The sequence below is a fragment of the Varanus komodoensis genome, unplaced genomic scaffold, assembly GCF_004798865.1.
Source record: "Varanus komodoensis strain SLA01 unplaced genomic scaffold, ASM479886v1 scaffold15, whole genome shotgun sequence".
Classification (NCBI taxonomy): domain Eukaryota; kingdom Metazoa; phylum Chordata; class Lepidosauria; order Squamata; family Varanidae; genus Varanus; species Varanus komodoensis.
In genome coordinates, this window is record NW_025335440.1 from 21,166,766 (window position 1) to 21,184,614 (window position 17,849).

Below are 17,849 nucleotides of genomic sequence, written 5' to 3' on the forward strand. Positions count from 1 at the left end.
CATCTTCAATGCCTAAACCCCAAACCAACAGGTTTTGTTAGGAAAAAGCACTTGAGTTCAGAATAGATTAATGCCACACCAGTCAGTCACTGAAAAATTATTTGTGTGAAATTTTCTTAGGAACAGATGGAAGCTACTTGTGTCTTCAGAGATGCTGTTTTTTAAAAAGTGCATTAGTCATGATCCTATCCAGTTCAAGCAAGTTAAGAATGTACATTCTCCCAACAAAATGGATGAAAATAAAAGCTTAATTTGAAGTGCTTCTATGGTATTTTGCATCCTGCTGCTGCGGGATCAGTGGGGTCTGGGAGGGTTAATTATGAAATCTTGTTCTCTCCTCTGTGCTGACACATGTTTGATGAGGTCAACCTACAGACTGAGATAGTAAACACTGCCAAAGATCAGAATGGGAACAGTTAACTCCTTCTTGTGTTTTGTGGGAAGGAAGAATAGGTTGCTTTATAGCAAAGCTTAATTAAACACAGAGCCTTTTCTACAATACACATACCTGATCTAAAGAGGCCATGATTCTTCTTTTACAGTCCTCTGTTTGAAGGGCTGCCAGTGGGGTGCCTAGTATTTGAAAGTGTCCTATATTTGAACGGCTGTGTTTTCATGTTTTAGGCATAATGTGCTCCAATGGGGAGCAGTATTGTAAATAAATAAATTCAAACAAAACACCATTGGAACTGCTGCTCATCAACAGCTGGCTCGGCAGACATTCGGGTCACCTGCTCACCATCTTCTGCACTGTGATGAGATGCACTATATTTCTTTTTAAATATAACAAGCATTTATCAAATCACACCTAGACATATACGTTTGCATATGTAAATTTGTTTCTGCCTTTGCCCTCCCTTTCTTGATGATCTATTTCTTCTTTTTAGGTGATTTGTAAGTAACTACCCTAACCTGATTTGAAGGACTCAAGAGGAGCGGGAAAGCCAGAGCAAGTGTCAGCTCTACAATTATGGGTGTCGTGGAATGTCAATGCATTTTTAACCCTTTGATTTATTATTGCAATATTTTTACTCTCAGGGAGAAGGCTCACGTGGGATAGTCTGTCTCAAGGGCTGGAATAAATTTGGCAGCCTTTGGCCAATGCACTTTGGGTAAGTTTGCACAATATGCGAAGCCATGGTGAAATCTGAGCAGTTCTGGGCTTGCTGCATGGAGGGATCAGCTGTCTGAAATCCCAAAGAGAAGTAATGATTGTGTATTCAATATCACAGCTGGGTGGAGCTCATATTTTTTATCAAATTTGTGACCATCACCTTTTCACCTGACTGGTTGCAACAAGTTTGGTGGGCACCTCTCACTACATCCTAGAAAAAAAAATACTTCATGATAAGGGCAAACCACTCTGTGAGAAATGGGTATCGAAAGCTTTTATAGGATTTAGCATGTCAGTACATTCAAGCATATGAAAACTCTACTCAAAAATAATCTTACATGAGAAATTAACCACAAGGAACAATGGACACTCTGGAAGTTTTTGTCTGTATTCACAATCTGGGAGATAATTGCCAGTTCTTGACAGTGTTCCTACCTCTTCAGTTTGAGAAATCGCTTTTCAGGTAATGCTGAGCCTTGCATGATACTCTGTTTAAAGGTAAGACCAGAACTGAAAAGAGACCAGAAAACACAGCCAGAAGCAGGAGAGGCAATGAAGTGGTAAAGCTGGAGCCAAATGCCTCCTGCAGAAGCCAGAAGTTACATGCTCAGCAGAGCTGGAGGGATTTGAAGGGGGACAACGGGTCTCTTGTCTAGGCTGACAGAAACCAGGCTTGTAGCTTACCATGGACTGCTGCACAGGCAGTTGCTTCAGTGTTTGTGTTTGTGTTAGCGTTACGTGTGGCCTTGGGTCAGCCTCTGTGCATTACCCCCTTTAAGGGAGCTAATAAACTGCAGGTGAGGCATTTGCGTTGTGCTCTTGCACTCGCAGGTTCTCGCCCTCATTGCCTACCTGCACTTGGCAGGGAGGTCTTCCGGAAGAAGCAGTCTCTGGAAACCTCTCTCGCAGCAATGAACATTGTCACTGGAGCAACCGAGGGCCGAACTCTGTTCAGGGTCATGTGCAGTGGTAACCTGTATATGCTAAATAGGTGGATGCTCCATTCTCAAGCACAATTGATGGGGTGTTTATTCATGTCCACAGCAACAGGTATGCGCCAGGTGGGAGGAAAGCTACCTTTCTCCCATGCCTTATCTCGGTGATCAGACGCCCCTCCCCCCCCCCCCCCCCGCCGGCTCAGTGGCTTGAATAAGGGTAGGAGGAGGGGTGGTGATGGTCTTTGCCCCCTGTCCTCCTGCCCCAAGGTTCAGGCAGATTTCTTTATTGGCTCCTCAAGAGCACTTCAGAGGGGAAGGGAAGGAAGCTGGAAGCAGCTCAGATTAGCCCACAACCTGCTCTTACCTGTCTCATCTTCACCCACTTGAACGCCACCTTTCCTCCTCCTCCAAGGCCACTTTCCTGACCTCAGAGGGCAGCAAGTAGGCTTGGACCTGTGACTGCTCCTCCTGAATTTGGACCACCACCTCCGACCCCAGGAGGGGCAGTCCAAACAATTCCAGTGACCATCGGATTGCTCTCCTAAGCAAGTTTTCTCCTCGGCTGCTTCACTCCTGGCCCTGGGGCCCCACTGAGATGTGGCGTGGAAGTGGGGCTGCTTCAAAGTGAGGAAGCCTAGTGAGGTGAAGCATGGGACGGCAGCTTTCATTCCTTTTCCCCATATGTGTCATTTGCTTCGTCCTCTGTAAATGCTGGTTTGCATTGCTGGTGGACAGGACAAAAGTTAAAGTTCCGCATGATTCTCACGGGTTGATGGAAGCTGTTGGCCAAAACATCTGCTCAGCTACAAGTTGCCTCTTTCCATTGCGCACTGTGAGAAGTCATGCCTATCTTCCAAACCACTTTAAAAAAACTTTAAAAGCAACTGTTTGTTTCTAGCACTAATTGCAAGCAAATGATAAGGGGCCTTCTAGTCCTCACACTGCTAAAATGGATAAAGTTATCTTTCAGACTCATTTTCTTATCTCTGTTGTGCAGTTAAAATTAAAAAAAAAAAACCATCACTGGGTGTGGTCTTGGCTCCTTCTTCCAGGGAATTCATGCTATGGTGTATATGTTTGTTGTTCCTGTTGTTCCGACAGAGCAAATTTTATTGAATGAATGAAATGGGGGGAGGGTTCAATCCCCCACTTTCCACACTATGGTGCCAATCTAGATTTCCCCCTCACCATTTTGTGTGTCCGTCCATCCATCCATGTGTGTGTGTGAGTGTGTGTGTGAGATCTAAACAGATCTAGTCACACATTTCTGTTGTCATCTCTAGTTTGTCCCTTCATGCAACAGTTGGCCGTATTATGGAAAAGCTGCTGGAAGAAACGAGGGCAACCCTCAAGGATTATTAACAACCTATTAAGACAAAATAAATATTTCTCATTTAACAGTGAGTAAATATCAAGTTTTGTTTTAATCTATATTTTATTATGATTGCTCCAGGACTGATAAGGAAATGCATTTGGGAGAGGTACAACCCCACTGCCATCCGGGGTAAAAAAAAAAAAAAAAAACCACACACACACACACACACACACACACACACACACAGAGTCAGTCAACATAGTAGTTTAGGGTTAATTCTAAAGCAGCTTTACTGAAGGTAAGTCCTGCAGAGTTCAGTGGGTCTGCCTGGTAAGTATTAATTCCTAGGATGAGGAGCATGGGCACACACTCTGTCTCCCAGTCCCTGCAACTGTGCTTAATGTTTGTTATGGGAAAGATGCAAAGCCGGGTACATATGTATGTGCCACTTCAAAGAAGAACAAGTCCCCGCCTCTGCCTGAGAGCAGGCCTGAGAGCTGCTCCACCCTCCGTTTGGGGAAGGAAGGCGTTCCTTCCTGCTGGGCCCATTCGCCAGGCCATGGTCCTGCCATGGACATCCTGAGAGAAGGATGTCCGTGGCCAGTATGTGGACGGCAGCGCCCCCTCATGCTGCCTGCGAGAGGCTTGCTTCCCTCATTTTTCTGTCGAGGCCACAGTCTCACCTCCGCCAAAGACCTTGAGCAGGACCCGGACTACGAATGCCGCGGGCTGCCCCAATTCGATGGGCAGCTTAGCTCTGCCCTGCTTGACCTCCGTTTCTGTCCAGGCAGCGCCAAATGATTAATTGCAACTGCATTCCAAAATCATTTGGAGAGCCTGACCTTTTCTCTCTTCAGGGATGGAGCCACACTTCATCCTTCATCCAGCCTTCCTCAAAATCAAAGACAGATTTGCCCCTCGAGGCCTAGCTCTTCTCTCACTCCCCCTCTCTTCGAAATCATCCTTTGGCTACACAGCTCCATGAGTCTGTATCCCCTCCACACATGAGAAACCCTGGTTTACACTAAAAGTGGCAGCAAGCAGCCTTTCCAAAGAGAATTAAAGCAAGAGATTCATCACTGCCTGCAGCATACATTTGATTCCTTTGCCCTGCTGTTGCCTCTGCTGAAGCCCGTTTGGTAAAATGAGCCTTGCGGCCCCAAGTAGAATCACTGAGAAGAAATAGGGATGTCTGTCCTGGTACTTTCGGCCTATTATGGGCCTTGTCACCACCAGCCGGAAAGCAAATGCACTAAATTGGGGGTGGGGGGGATAGTGGATGAATCGATCACCAAGAGAGAGGAAATGCATTGCCAAGCATGAGGACGAAAGAGGACAATGATGTGCACATGCTAATTTATTTCAAGTGAATAAAAATATTCATATTCCAAGTAAAAAAAAATAGCATATCTCACCATGGTATGGAAGACTGAGTGGCTTGCATGCCTGCAGGTTTGGTCTGCTGCCCAGGTGTTGCTAACAGCGGAGGGCCATGGATTCAGCAGTTCTTGATTTTGGCAAGAGAGTCCTTCACATAGAGAATGCCCTCCACTAGCTGACAATCCACTGGCAGTCATTCAAATGTCTTTTGTAAAAAGGGAACACCTGGTCAGGCCAGGAGTGGCACAGCATGGAAATGAATCATGTCAAGACACTCTGGCACATTTGGTGGAAGGCTCTGTAGAAGGGATGCCGTCAGCTCTCTGGGAGCATTGCTTGTGGGGGATTTTCTCAGCAGAGAATCATGGCGCTCTCTGGAGGCAGGTGGCTGCAATGTCACTGGAGCCCCGGATCCACTCTGGGCTTCAGTCTGAATGGCAGAGGGGCCATCCATGGTGCTGAACCCGTTTGCGGGGCAGAGCGCGACACGATGGGCCTGGAATGGAGACGTCAGCCCACTGACAACGGAGCCACCAGCCACCACCAGCGTGCACTGGGAGCCCCGTGCTCAATCCCAGGCATTCCCAGGTAGGGCTGGGCTGGGAAAAGTTCCTGCCTGAAGCCTTGGAGAAGCATGGTCAGTCCATATGAATAATACTGAGCTTAATGGGCCAATCCTATGACTTGAGATATGACAGGTTCCGATTTGTATATTTATTTATTTATTGCATTTCTAAGCCTTCCTAAAACAAATGTTCCCTACGTGAATTGCTAGCAGTTAAAATAGAACATCTTAGCAGTTAAAATTATAAAATACAATGCAAATATTTAAAAGAACTATATACAATATAATGCAGAGAAAAAGCAGTGCAGGAATAGAATAACCTAAAATGGTTTAAGATTTAAAGGGCAACAGCAACCTTTCAAATTGGGCTCAGAAATGGACCAGAAATCAATGCAGCTGACAAAGCACTGGCATCACATGGTAAAACAAGGCTTAAAGCATTCTCGCTTCCTTTGGTTTATGATCAGCCATTCATCCTGCAATGGCCAAAACGCTCGCCTGTCCTTCAGATGTCTCTCTTATTCATTAATGCAGAGCACACCTTAATGTAACAGGAGAAGAGAGGCTGAAAAGCAAGAGCATGCCCCTTTTCTCAGGAGGACTGAAGAGGTATTCATGGGTCGAGGAAAGATAATGTGGCAGGTTCCCTGTTAACATCAGCTGATGAACAAAGCCGTCACTGCACCTCTCTACCCTTCAGAAACGTGTCTCAGAGCTGGTCCATGCCCTGTGCAGAAGTAAATGCAGGATCAACGTGCACTCAAAAGCGGGCTGAGGCCAAGCACCACTCGGTGACAGCTGTAACTGAAAGGCGCCAGGCCTGGGGCTTGCACACAGCATCCTGCGACAGGACCTGGACTGTGGTGCAACCCTTGACACCCCACAGGTGCTGGCTCCAACCTGCCTGGGCTGCACACAGCTCTGCTGCTGTTACACAAACATGCCAGGCACACCAGCATAGGCAGGGCGCTTTGCCAAGGACTCCCTCTGAACTGGAATCAGCCCCCTTGTCTACAGATGTTTACAAACATGTGGCTGTCACATTAATTAAGGAAAGCACTTAAATGCACCACTCTTAAATGTGATTCACACCGTTGCTGCATTACCTCTTCCTTGCCTTTTACACATACGCACCTCTGGCTTGTTATTCATTTATTCAGGGCCTCTCCAGCATAACAGCCCTCAAGGTGGCTTCTACAATCAATGGAAACATATCAAATGGTTGATGGGATGAGATGTGGGAGTCCAATTACTAAGGCAGCATGGGAAAAGCCTGGGGCATGCCCATAACTGGAGCCCTCTTTGGAGTTGTGATAGCCTGCAATTATACACATGGCAATCATCATGTGTGTGGTAGTACAAATCACCCTTAATGGCAAAATCGTTCATTCTGCTCAGCGTTGCTTATCAGATTTGTCATTTGTGCTCTAACTATCAGCAAAATATAACCAGTGGGTTAGCCTGCTGGCTTGCACAGCATAGCTTTGTTGCTTCCTATGAGAACATATACTTAAGAAAGATTGCATGTGTGTATGTTCTTAATGGTACACCACACAGAAGAAAGTTTATCTTTTTAACAGGACATTTCCAGGCATCAGGCCTCTATATTCAATCTGATTAGACTAAGCAGATAATTTCTTCCTCACTGCAACATGTTGTTTTCCATTGCAAAATATGCCCATTTACAGTAAATACAAGATCATCTGCAGTAAATTAAGGTCTGTATTTGGAAGCACAGATGGAATTGTTTGTGTTTTTTCTCGCAAAGGACTGTATTTTCCATAGTGAAAGTAGAGTTTTGGAGCTGCTGGGTTATTTTGAGAAATTCATTCATCACCCACCATTGCTAATTTGCAAGAAAACAAACTATCAGCTTTTACAGTTCATTTGCAATCAAGCACCTCATTTTGCAATATGTTTTGACTGCCTCCAGTGTGTAATTTTACACATTCAGAATCTCCAATAAAATGTACAGGAAACATGTTTTCTCAAAGAGAGAGTGAGAGAAAGAAAAAGAGACAAGCAACTATTCTTCTCTGAACTGCAAATAGTTTTTTTTTAAATCCACATATCAGTTAACTGTAATGTGTTGTTGTAGTTGTTGTCAAATCACGACCCCATGGACAAACTTCCCTCCAGGCCTTCCTGTCCTCCACCATCTCCCGGAGTCCACCTAAGCTCACACCCACTGCCCCAGTGACTCCATCTAGCCACCTCATTCTCTGCTGTCCCCTTCTTCTTTTGCCATCTATTGTTCCCAGCATTAGGCTCTTCTCCAGTCCTTCCTTCTCATTGTCCTTCCTTCTCATTAGGTGGCCAAAGTATTTGAGTTTCATCTTCAGGATCTGGCCTTCTAAAGAGCAGTCAGGGTTGATCTCCTCTAGGACTGACTGGTTTGATCTTCTTGCAGTCCAAGGGACTCGCAGGAGTCTCCGCCAGCACCACAATTCAAAGGCTTCAATTCTTCAGCACTCAGCCTTCCTTATGGTCCAGCTTTCACAGACATACATTGCAACTGGGAAAACTATATGCAGGGTGATGTCTCTGCTTTTTAGTATGCTGTCTAGATTTGCCATAGCTTTCCTCCCAAGAAGCAAACATCTTTTAATTTCTTGGCTGCAGTCCCTGTCTGTGGTGATCTTGGAGCCCAGGAAAATAAAATCTGTCACTACCTCCATTTCTTCCCCATCTATTTGCCAGGAAGTGAGAGGACCAGATGCCATGATCTTAGTTTTCTTAATGTTGAGTTTCAAGCCAACTTTTGTGCCCTCCTTCGTCACTCACATCAAGAGGATCTTTAGTTCTTCATCACTTTCTGCCATTAAAGTGGTATCATCTGCATATCTGAGGCTGTTGATATTTCTCCCAGCGATCTTAATTCCAACTGGGGATTCATCTAGGCCCGCCTTTCTCATGATGTGCTCTGCATACAAGTTGAATAGGCAGGGCAACAGTATACAGCCTTGCAGAACTCATTCTCAATTTTGAACCAGTCAGTGTATTAGAGGAGTCTAATATTCCCCCAGGTCAGTACAATGTTATGTGACGCTACCTTTTGTTGTGGACCTCTACTGCCATCAGCTCTAGCTGGGATAACATACAGTCAGGAATGCTGGGGGGTGTAGTCCACAGTAACTGGAGGACCCCAGGTTGGGGAAGACTGTGCCCCTTGAATGAGAATACCAGGGATGTAAGCTAGGGTGGACAGAACATAGAGGTCCAGATGTTTGGACTTCAGCTCCCAGGGTGCCCGAAGACTGGCCAAGCTGGCTTCTGGAAACTGCCTCAGAAATGCCTGGACATCCACTTTCTGCCCACCAAATAAATCCTGAAATGGATGCATGCTTAACTAAACAGGCATTGGTTCAAGTTTCAGACCTTTCCCTCAACAAATGAAGGTTGCAAGTGGAGGCAGTCAAGCTGGGAAGTCAAGATGGCCTCACGTGGCCTCCCTTCACATGATTTTTAATTTCAGAAGGGGAGCACAGTTCTCTGCCGTTCTGGGTTTTCTTCTGCTACAAGTAAGCAACTGGCTTCCACATGTGGCGATTGGTCACTAGCTTGGAGATGTAAAATTAAAATCAGGGTGCAGCCTTATGCATATTTAAATATAAAAAGTTTGACAACTCCCAGCATTCCCCAGGGAGCCATGCTGGGAGATGTAGTGTTTTTTCTGTCTAAACATGCAGACAATTGCACCTTCGGACACAACTCATGGACAGTAGATTTTTCAAAGACTCTTAGACATGAATGACTGCTAAGGACATAGTCCCATGCATGTTTGTATGGAAAAATGTCTCACAGGCTGCTTGGGGAATGCTGGGAGTTGCAGAATTTTTTGTGTTCAAACATGCCTATGTTCTCACCCTCATTTCAATTCTCAAGTTAAAGAACACATTGAATCATCAGCATGCATAAGATCGCGCCCTGAGCGTGTTCAGAGGCAGTGTGCTTATGAGCACTAAATGCTGCAGCTGTTGCCCTCTGTGTCTCAGTTACAAGCTCTCAAAGGCATTTGGTTGAACCCAGTGTGAGGCAGGATGAAGCATTCTTGGTCTGAAACAAGAAGTTGCCTTCTTGGGAGATAGTTCCTGCACTCTGAGAATGTGCAAAATCTCAGCCCTGCAAGTTCCATGTTGAGAAAAGGTAACTTCTGCATCCAGATATATTTGGTGGGAGGGACTTCTATTCGCATTATGCCATGCCTGCCTGCCACTGAAAAAAAATTATTTGTGTAGGGACAATCCTGTAGGCTACGTAACTTCAGTGCAGCGTTTCTCAGTGCACCGCTGTTGCCGCTGCACTTGTAATTGTCAATAACTTCACCATAACCATGCCGTGTATCCTCATCAGCATTTCAGTGCCAAGAGTTAGATTTCATTCTGCAAAGGGATCCTGAGAAAGAAGATTCCCAAACTGAGGGAAAGATGCTGGCTGGTAGGGATTCAAGGGCTAGTTTGAATTTGTAGCAACATCCAGCAGTCAAACAGCAGGTGGCACTATAACATCTTATATCTGCCCTTACTCAACAGCTAACGAGGAAATGCTCGAAGGACACTTTTCCCAAGCACTTGCCTCTACGGAGCTGGTTGCCTGCTCGTGTCTTGCTCCTGTGCACCATGGGATGGCAACAGAGCACTCTCTGTGTCCAGGTAGGGACCACTTCTTTGTCTGTTCATGTTGATCGTTGTGCAACTTGAACATCAGTAGTGAAAACGTACCAATGTCAAAGATGGTGAAAACTCACGTTTTTAACTTCCCAATATTCTTCTTCTCTTCCTAGTATAGGAAAGCATCTCTTTCTTTACCATGAGTTGACCAAAATGTCTCATGTTCACATTGCAGGTGTACTTTAAGTGGGACTTTCTTAGTCGAGGGTTTTGTGCCATTTCCCACTCTCCCTTTGTGGGTTGGTGGGGTGGAGAGGTAAAAACCGTGGGCATGAGTGCTTTTGGGATTGGATCCAGAATCTGCCTTCTGTGAGAGGAAGCCTTCTGCTCACAGAGGTTCCCACCATCCCGAGTTGCGGGCTTCCCCTTCCCTGCACACCAGGGTCAGATCCTGATTCTTTGTGTGGCACCCAGATTGCATGTTTGATGGTGTGCGTTAGATGAGAAGAGCAGAACATCATAAGAAAAGCCCTGCTGGATCAGACCCAAGGTCCATCTAGTCCAGTGCTTTGTTCACATGGTGGCAACCCAGCTGATCCTGAGCAGGATGGGTGCAGATTGGCGACCAGCACCACTTCCCATGGCAGTGAATTCCACAGTTCAACAATATACTGTGTGAAGAAGTACTCTTTTTTATCTGTCTTAAATCTCACACCAGTCAGATGATCCTGGATTCGTTTGTTATGGGAAATGGAGAAAAAGGTCTCCTTCTCCACTTTCTCCATATCATGCATTATTTTAAATACGTCTATTATCTTTCCCCTTACCTTTTTTCTAAGCAAAAAAGTCCCAGCTGTAGGTACTCCTAGAGGAGTCGCTCCAGCCCTCTGGTCAGTTTTGTTCCCTTCTCTGTACGTTTCCCAACTCAATAATGTCCTTTTTCAGGTAAGGTGACCAGAACAGGTACTCCTGATCGTGTTCCATCACAAGCAAAGGATCACAGATTGGCAAGGCAGGTATGTGAAAAAAGCAGGAATGTACCAGTTGGGTGTCTGATTCCTGGAGATGGCATCATACAATGAGGACTTAGCGTCCCTTCTTGTGATGGAAACACATTCTATTTACCCTTAAAGAAAACTCATTTTAAAAGCAGAACAATAGTGGTTTCATTGTGTGCCTGTTACATTTCTATCCTGCCTTTTCCCTCTAGGGAGGCCAAGGGAGCATGCATGCATCATCAGAGCGGTTCACTCCATTGATCCTCACAACAACCACGTGGTTAGACTAGGCTGAGAGCCAGCGACTGACCCCGAGTCACCTAGTGAGCTCCATGGCCAAGTGTGGACTAGAACCCAGATCTCCAGAGTCCCAGTCTAACCTTCTAACTGCTATATCACCTTGGCTTTCAAGTTTCTAGTCAGCGTTCCTAATTTCCAATTTCCTTGAATTTGGTTGTCTTATAATAATAGCAGCCTACTACTGGATCCTTCACAATTTAAGAACATTAACCACAGTAATTAAGACTCTTCTGCTTGCAAATCCACATAATTAAACACAATCCTTGCATTATATGAGAAAAGCCTTTAACAAGCTTTCGGGAGCAATGAAATTACTAGTTGTTTTATATTTTCTGTTTTGAAGGTACACAAATGAGAACTGGCAGCCATTTGGCCCTTTTCAATGCCTATAACAATTGCTATATATGTTATAACCCAAATATTATTGCAAAGTTGTTCTGTTTGGTCATATACACTCAAAAATGGTAAACCCTATTGAGTCTAGCGGGAGAGTTTTAAGCATGTGGTTCATTCATCCTCTGAAATAAAGAGAAATCAAAGTGCATAGCTTTGGCTAGATCACATCTTTACTGTTCCAGAAGTATCAAGTTGACAAAGGGCTGAAAGAGTTGAAGCCATAAAAGCTATCCAAACTCCCTGAATTCCTGGAGCCATTGTCTTTGGTGACCATTCCAATTCAAATGCAGACTCAGAGAAGTTAAGTTGTAACTCCTTTTATTGGGTTCAGGGTTTGGTCAGCCTTCCACCAGGGTACATTAAAATAGCCATTATAAATTAAGCAGAAGGGACAAAAGGCAGTTCAGAGTTTCAGCCAGCCTTTGTGTTTTTGGAAATGGAGATCATCCATTGCTTCTGACTCCCAAAATGCCTACTTGCAAGCCCAGCCACTGACTAATTCATTCAGATGGCAAATCACCCTTTTGCGACTGGAGCTAACTAAATTGCAGGCGTCGTGGCCACAACATCTGACCAGTCTTGTGGATTAGCCTGTTTCTTCCACCCATCCCCTGCCTCTTCATGCTGCCTATCCCAGTGATAGGCAAGACTCTGAAGGACTTGAAAAGCTTCATGTTTTTGTGGAATGTAAGTTCCTCAAACAAATGTACAAAGGAGGTGAGATGTGGTAAAAGTGTTGAATCGGAACGGGGGATACTGCTGGGTTGAAGTCCCCATTTAGTCATGAAGCTCACTGGGCGACTTCGGGTTAGTCGCTGATATTCAGCCTAGCCTACTTCCCAGGCTCTTAGGACTTTTTTCCAAGCACCTGCCAGCACTGGTGACCACAGCCCTGCCCCACCAGGCTTTCCCAAGCAGGGTCCACAGGGGAGAGTGAATGGTGGGAGACGTATGTGGAAGGCGCTCCAAGCAGCTTCCAGCAAGGGCTTCCAACCGTACTACTCCATGGCAGGGACAACAAACACGGCACGCATCCCATATGGATAGCTACTTGATTCAGCAGTATATTTTTGCAGCTCTTCTTCATACATAGATGGGGAAAAACTTGTCCTCCCAGCTATGCATCAGTTAATCATGCATCTGCAGGAGAGCCGAGAAGCAACGGTGCAATCTGGTGGGTCCCCTGCGTTATGCGCCAAACTGGTTTCTCTCTGTCTAGGCTATGAGGAGGCAAGCCAAAAGCAGAGGCAGGGAACTTGTGGCCCTGAAGCTGTTACTGGCCTGGAGCCCCCAACATTTTCCACCACTGGGCTATGCTAATTAAGCATGGGAGCTTAACCAGCAGCAGCTGCAGGGTCACAAGTCACAGGGAAAAGCAGGCCTGGGCTTTGTGCCCAGCAGCCATGGAGTGGGGGGCTGCAGCTGGCATGAGGTGCTGCTAGGGGCAGAAAGCCCTGAGTGACTTAGATGTGGCCTGGTCAGTCCAGAGGTACGATGCTATCGACTGACTGCAGGCATGGACACTGACTATTTCCTTCTGTGTTTGGGGGGTGACCACATGTGCCCTCAAGCAGCAGGAACCTCCAGACTGCAGATGAAGCTTCATCTTGTTTCTGTTGGAGCCTTGAGAACTGCACCAGAAGAAGACATTGGGGAGCAGGGTGAGTTCTGCCTTCTGGAAAAGGAAAAACCTAGTTTCTGGTGCGGGTGAGTATTCTAGTGTTCTGGCTACATGATCCCCTATTAGTCTGTTCACTTACTGTGTTAAGAGATCTCCTCAACTGATTGAGTTATCATGCTAATGATGGATTATTGCAACTGATATATGGAAATGTATTCCTGGTTTTGTGTTGTGTTGTTCTTTGCGTTACAAGGCTCCTTGGGCACACTGTGTGGAAAAGGGTCCTGCAAAGGCTAGTTAGTATTTCATTAGATCACATCCAGCTTCCCTAAACAAAGACGCTTCCAGATCTCCTGACTATTCCTCGACAGGACATTGCATTAAGCATTAAACTAGATAAATATATCAGAATGACAGCAGGACAGTGTTTTCCAACGTCGGTGAACGCTCAAGAAAGAATTGCACAATTCTGGGAGCCTCTGAGCTACAACACCAAAGGGTTATTGTTCATCTAGCAATGACAAAGGCGCAGTTCAGCCAAGAGACAGAGAAGAAGTAAAAAGATAAGCAGGGATGAATATTCTGGGACTTATTATAGGAGGTGGGTGGCTTCCTGTCTCTTTTTCCAGAGGTTGCTTTGATCCTACCCCTGCCAGGAAGTAATACTGCCTTTGACGACTGCTGTGCCTTTTATTAAAAAATGAACACTTTGAAGGAAAATGGAGTCAGCCCTAAGGTCCCATTGACTTTAGTGGGCTCTATGTTCGCTAAAGCATGTATAGAGAGACCATTATTTATTTAGTACATTTCTAAGCCTCCTTCCTAGACTGCATTTGTCCGATTCACCATCAAAGCAAAGGCAAGGCTTTCTCTGACCTGTAGACTCTCATGTGCCTTAAATACTAGTTACAATTGGTAAAAGATGCATTGTGCATCTCAAAGGGCAATTTGTGTAATAAGCAAAGGCATTACCTTAAATTTCACAAGATAGGCCTGCAGGGAATAGTGAAAATTATTTGTGAAATCCACTAAAAGTACTTCAGCTACAACATTCTTCAGCCAAAATTGTTTTAGTTAAACTAATTTAGAGCACCATCCTATGCACGTTTGGGCAGCAAGAAGTCTGGGAAGTTGTACTTCTCTTCCCTTCCTAATATGCACAGGATTGTGCTTTTACAGAATGTAGTCTAGGCAGAGTGCCCAGATACAAATGAGGCAAGGGCACTGGAATCATTAAATAGTTGTGGTTTCTTTTGAGCCTCAGTTATGGAATTCATCCTTCACATAGGTGTTGCTATCTTAACAAGCTTATTAACAAAATTTCATACAGCTTCCTGGCAGGGCTCTTTATACAGGCCCGCAGCAGGCATTCTCCAAGGCAGAAGAAAGAGAGGAAAGCAAGAATATAAAGGTTGGGTTGTTCCTAAGGGGACAGTGCAGAACTGGAAACATCTTGATGGGGAGACTACAGCAGGTACAACGTTTGCCACTTCTTCATGACACCTGCAGACACCTACAGACAATTATGGAAGGTCCAGAAACCTTGTCTTGGTTTGGATTTTCTCATTCTGGTTTGGATCTGGATTTAAGCAAGGGCGGTTGGCCTGGCAAAAGTATATTCCTTTGCCCTCTCCTTCCCTCCAGCCCCCTGAAAATGCTTACAAAGGCAGGAGACTCTGGAAAACGGGATGAGTTGTGATGTTGGGGGAGGAGGATCCTCCAAATCAGGTGAAAGGATCTTCCACATAGTAGAAGGCTTTGGACAATCATACAGTATTATGTTGATTGTTTTGTTGTAGATTTTTCAAGGGCTTGCTTTGGAAACTTTTTTGATGATAATATAGGGCCTGCTTTGCTACACAAGTACTCCTGGTCATCAGAAGACACAGTATCACAAATATGGGTCTAATCTGGGGACCACCCATGAGAGTCTGCAAGAGGGGAGCATGGGAGCAACAGACACAAAAGCAAGCAAAGACGACAAAAAGCAAGAAAAGACGAAAAAAAGCAACACAGAAGCGGGCATGTTGGCTTGGTTCACACATAACAACAAGCCATGAGGGTTTCCACAGTGGTACGCACTGTTGTGTTGCTTGAACTCTGTGAGGTATGTTTGGTTTCCAAGGAAGCATGGAAAAAACAATGGTCTGTTTAGCATGGTTTATTCAGTTGTATGAACCCAAAAAAGTGCTTTCCATACAGCTACCATGGAATCTGGTGGAAAGAAGAGTCTTTGCGGGAGCTGCTGTAGCCATCCAGCCAGTAGATCCAGAACAATGATGAAAAGGCTGGTGATATAGGCAGGATTGGTACATCCTAGGATTGCAGTTCAGCTGTGCAGGCTGATGGGATACCAGTCACCAGCAGGAATGAGGCAGGAGGGTAGAAACCACGCAACTGTCTGACAGCCTCACCCAGGTAAGAAGCCATGCCGTGTGGAAACCACAGGGTGTGGTTTAGCATTACAAATGAGTGTAGCCATTTAGTATAACAAAACGGGGACACAGACAGCCATTTACAATGGACTGTGGGGCGTGGGTTCCGCCCAGGAGGTAGGGTGAAGGGGCAAGCGAGGCCTATGGATCAAAGACTAAGTTAGCACAATGGACAGAGGAACACACCGGAACTTAGGGGGACCACTTCACCCAAGCAAAGTTCTACCGGAACAGAAAGCCTCTGTATTCCTTCCTTTACAGAAGGATGTAACGGCCAGGAGGAGTCAGTCCCAGTCCGAGAAGATATTTCACTGAGAAGGTTGCCATCTGCTGTTCCACATGGGGAGCGATGTGCAAATTCCACAGCGGGAACAGAACTACCATAGAAACGAGGCCTAAAATGGCTTTTGATCAGGATTGACCTAGTATTTGAGGGTGACCCAAGGGGAACTAATGGAATGCTGGAGGTGGAGGCATGTTAAGACCTCAATTTGGTTACCTTTCTTCCTCCATTGTTCATCCTCAAGTGGCTAACCAAGGGAGGAAGCAAGATGAGGTCAAGAAGATTCTGTTTCAGGTCCTAGCTGATGCTGTCCCTCTCATATGTGTCCCAACTTACCTGTCGTCTATGGAAATGTGCAAGGTTAGGGACCAGAGTAGCTTGGGGGGAATCCTTCATGGTAAAGGTCAACTATGGAGTGCATTCAGATCCCCTTGACTTGCTTTGTAAGCCTCAAGCACAGGCTGTCTGTGGCACATGCTATTGTGGAAGCGTACAAAGGATGTTTTCATCCCTTCTGCTCATGATGAACTTCATAAAGCCGCTAGCTCTTTTGAGTTATTATTGAAAGCTCTCAGCCCTCTGGGAGGCCTCTGTGCATTATTCAAAAACATCACAGCCTCCTCTTTGAACTTGACTTCATCTAGAATCCATTTTTATTTATTCAACCACAATGGCAGATAACAAGCTTAAAATCTGCTCCTGAGCAATTTGCTTGGTGTTTTTATAGAAACTAGATATTCACACACAGCAGCCTGTTTTCTGGACTTTAGGGCTATCTAAATATATACATGACAGCATTAAAAAGAAGGATCCCAAATACAAGAGGGTACATACACATGTTGTAACCCATCTTCTCTGACCTGATATCCTCCCATGGTGTTGGACTACAGTTACCATGATCCCAAGCCAGCAGTGACAGTGACCAAGCAGCCAGAGGGCATCAGATCTGGAGGGTACCAGGCTGGAGAAGGCAGTTTTACACAGACTGTAACAGGAACTGCCATTCTGGGCAGAACTATCCTATCCAGAAGGCTTTTTCTCCATCCTTGTGTAAAATTAACATGGCTAGAATGTAACTTAGGTTCTAGCCTCTTCTCAGGAGCAAAGATGCATAGCTATACATGGTGCTAACATGCTGAGTTCCTCTGCTAAGCTGGAAAGGTGAGGGCCTGCAGCCAGATGGGTGACCACATATGCAAGTGGAGCAGGGCGGGTGTTATATTTTACCCTGCTGTTTCCTCCAAGGCAGCAGACTTTGTTTTATCCTTATCACAGCCCTGTGGGGTGGCTGGGCTGAGAGTTGGTGATCAGCCCAGAGTCACCCTTTGGAGTTCATGGCCAAGGAGGGACTAAAGCCTGGATCTCCACAGTCCTGTATAACAGCCTAACACCAGAATGACTCTCTGACATTCTGATCTCAGTCACGGTGTCCATATTAATTACTGTTCTCCAGACTCATTACAGAGCTACTGTGGGAGGACCTGTGCATATTAATCAAGTTTATTAATCAAGCTGAATGTTTCCTGCATTGAATTTCTGCATTGCTCACTAGACAAAACTTTCTCATCAGTTTACAGCCTTATTAAATCCTAAAATATACATTATAAAAACCATATAAAAACCATATGCATACAAATATAAACATGCATGAAGAAAGTGACACACACATACCTAAACATATTTGAAGAATCAATAACAATAGCAACATTCAGACCTGATTTTTAAAAAACCTCATGCGAGGCCAGTGGTGGTGAACCTATGGCATGCGGGCCACAGCGGGCACGCAGACCCCTCCCGGTCGGTACGCAAGCAGTCGCCCCAGCATCATCACAGCAGCCGAGCATCAGAGAACAGCACACCTTAGGGGACATGCGCATGCTCGGAAAGGAGTAGT

General features: G+C 45.4%; 1 protein-coding gene and 1 long non-coding RNA gene across 2 annotated transcripts in view; one reads left to right on the forward strand and one right to left on the reverse strand.

The window, feature by feature from the left end:
• Positions 1-2,869, reverse strand: part of WAC (WW domain containing adaptor with coiled-coil) — a 69,010-nt gene extending 66,141 nt beyond the window's left edge. Inside the window, exon 1 of the mRNA XM_044425294.1 lies at positions 2,417-2,869. The gene's annotated coding sequence lies outside the window, so the exon portion shown is untranslated. The remainder of the gene's footprint in view (positions 1-2,416) is intronic.
• Positions 2,870-3,305: 436 nt separating this feature from the next.
• On the forward strand, positions 3,306-10,454 carry LOC123020982. Its single transcript, XR_006414235.1, has 3 exons — positions 3,306-3,452; positions 9,845-9,964; positions 10,101-10,454. It is a non-coding gene; the product is annotated as an uncharacterized LOC123020982 (long non-coding RNA).
• Positions 10,455-17,849: the final 7,395 nt, after the last annotated feature.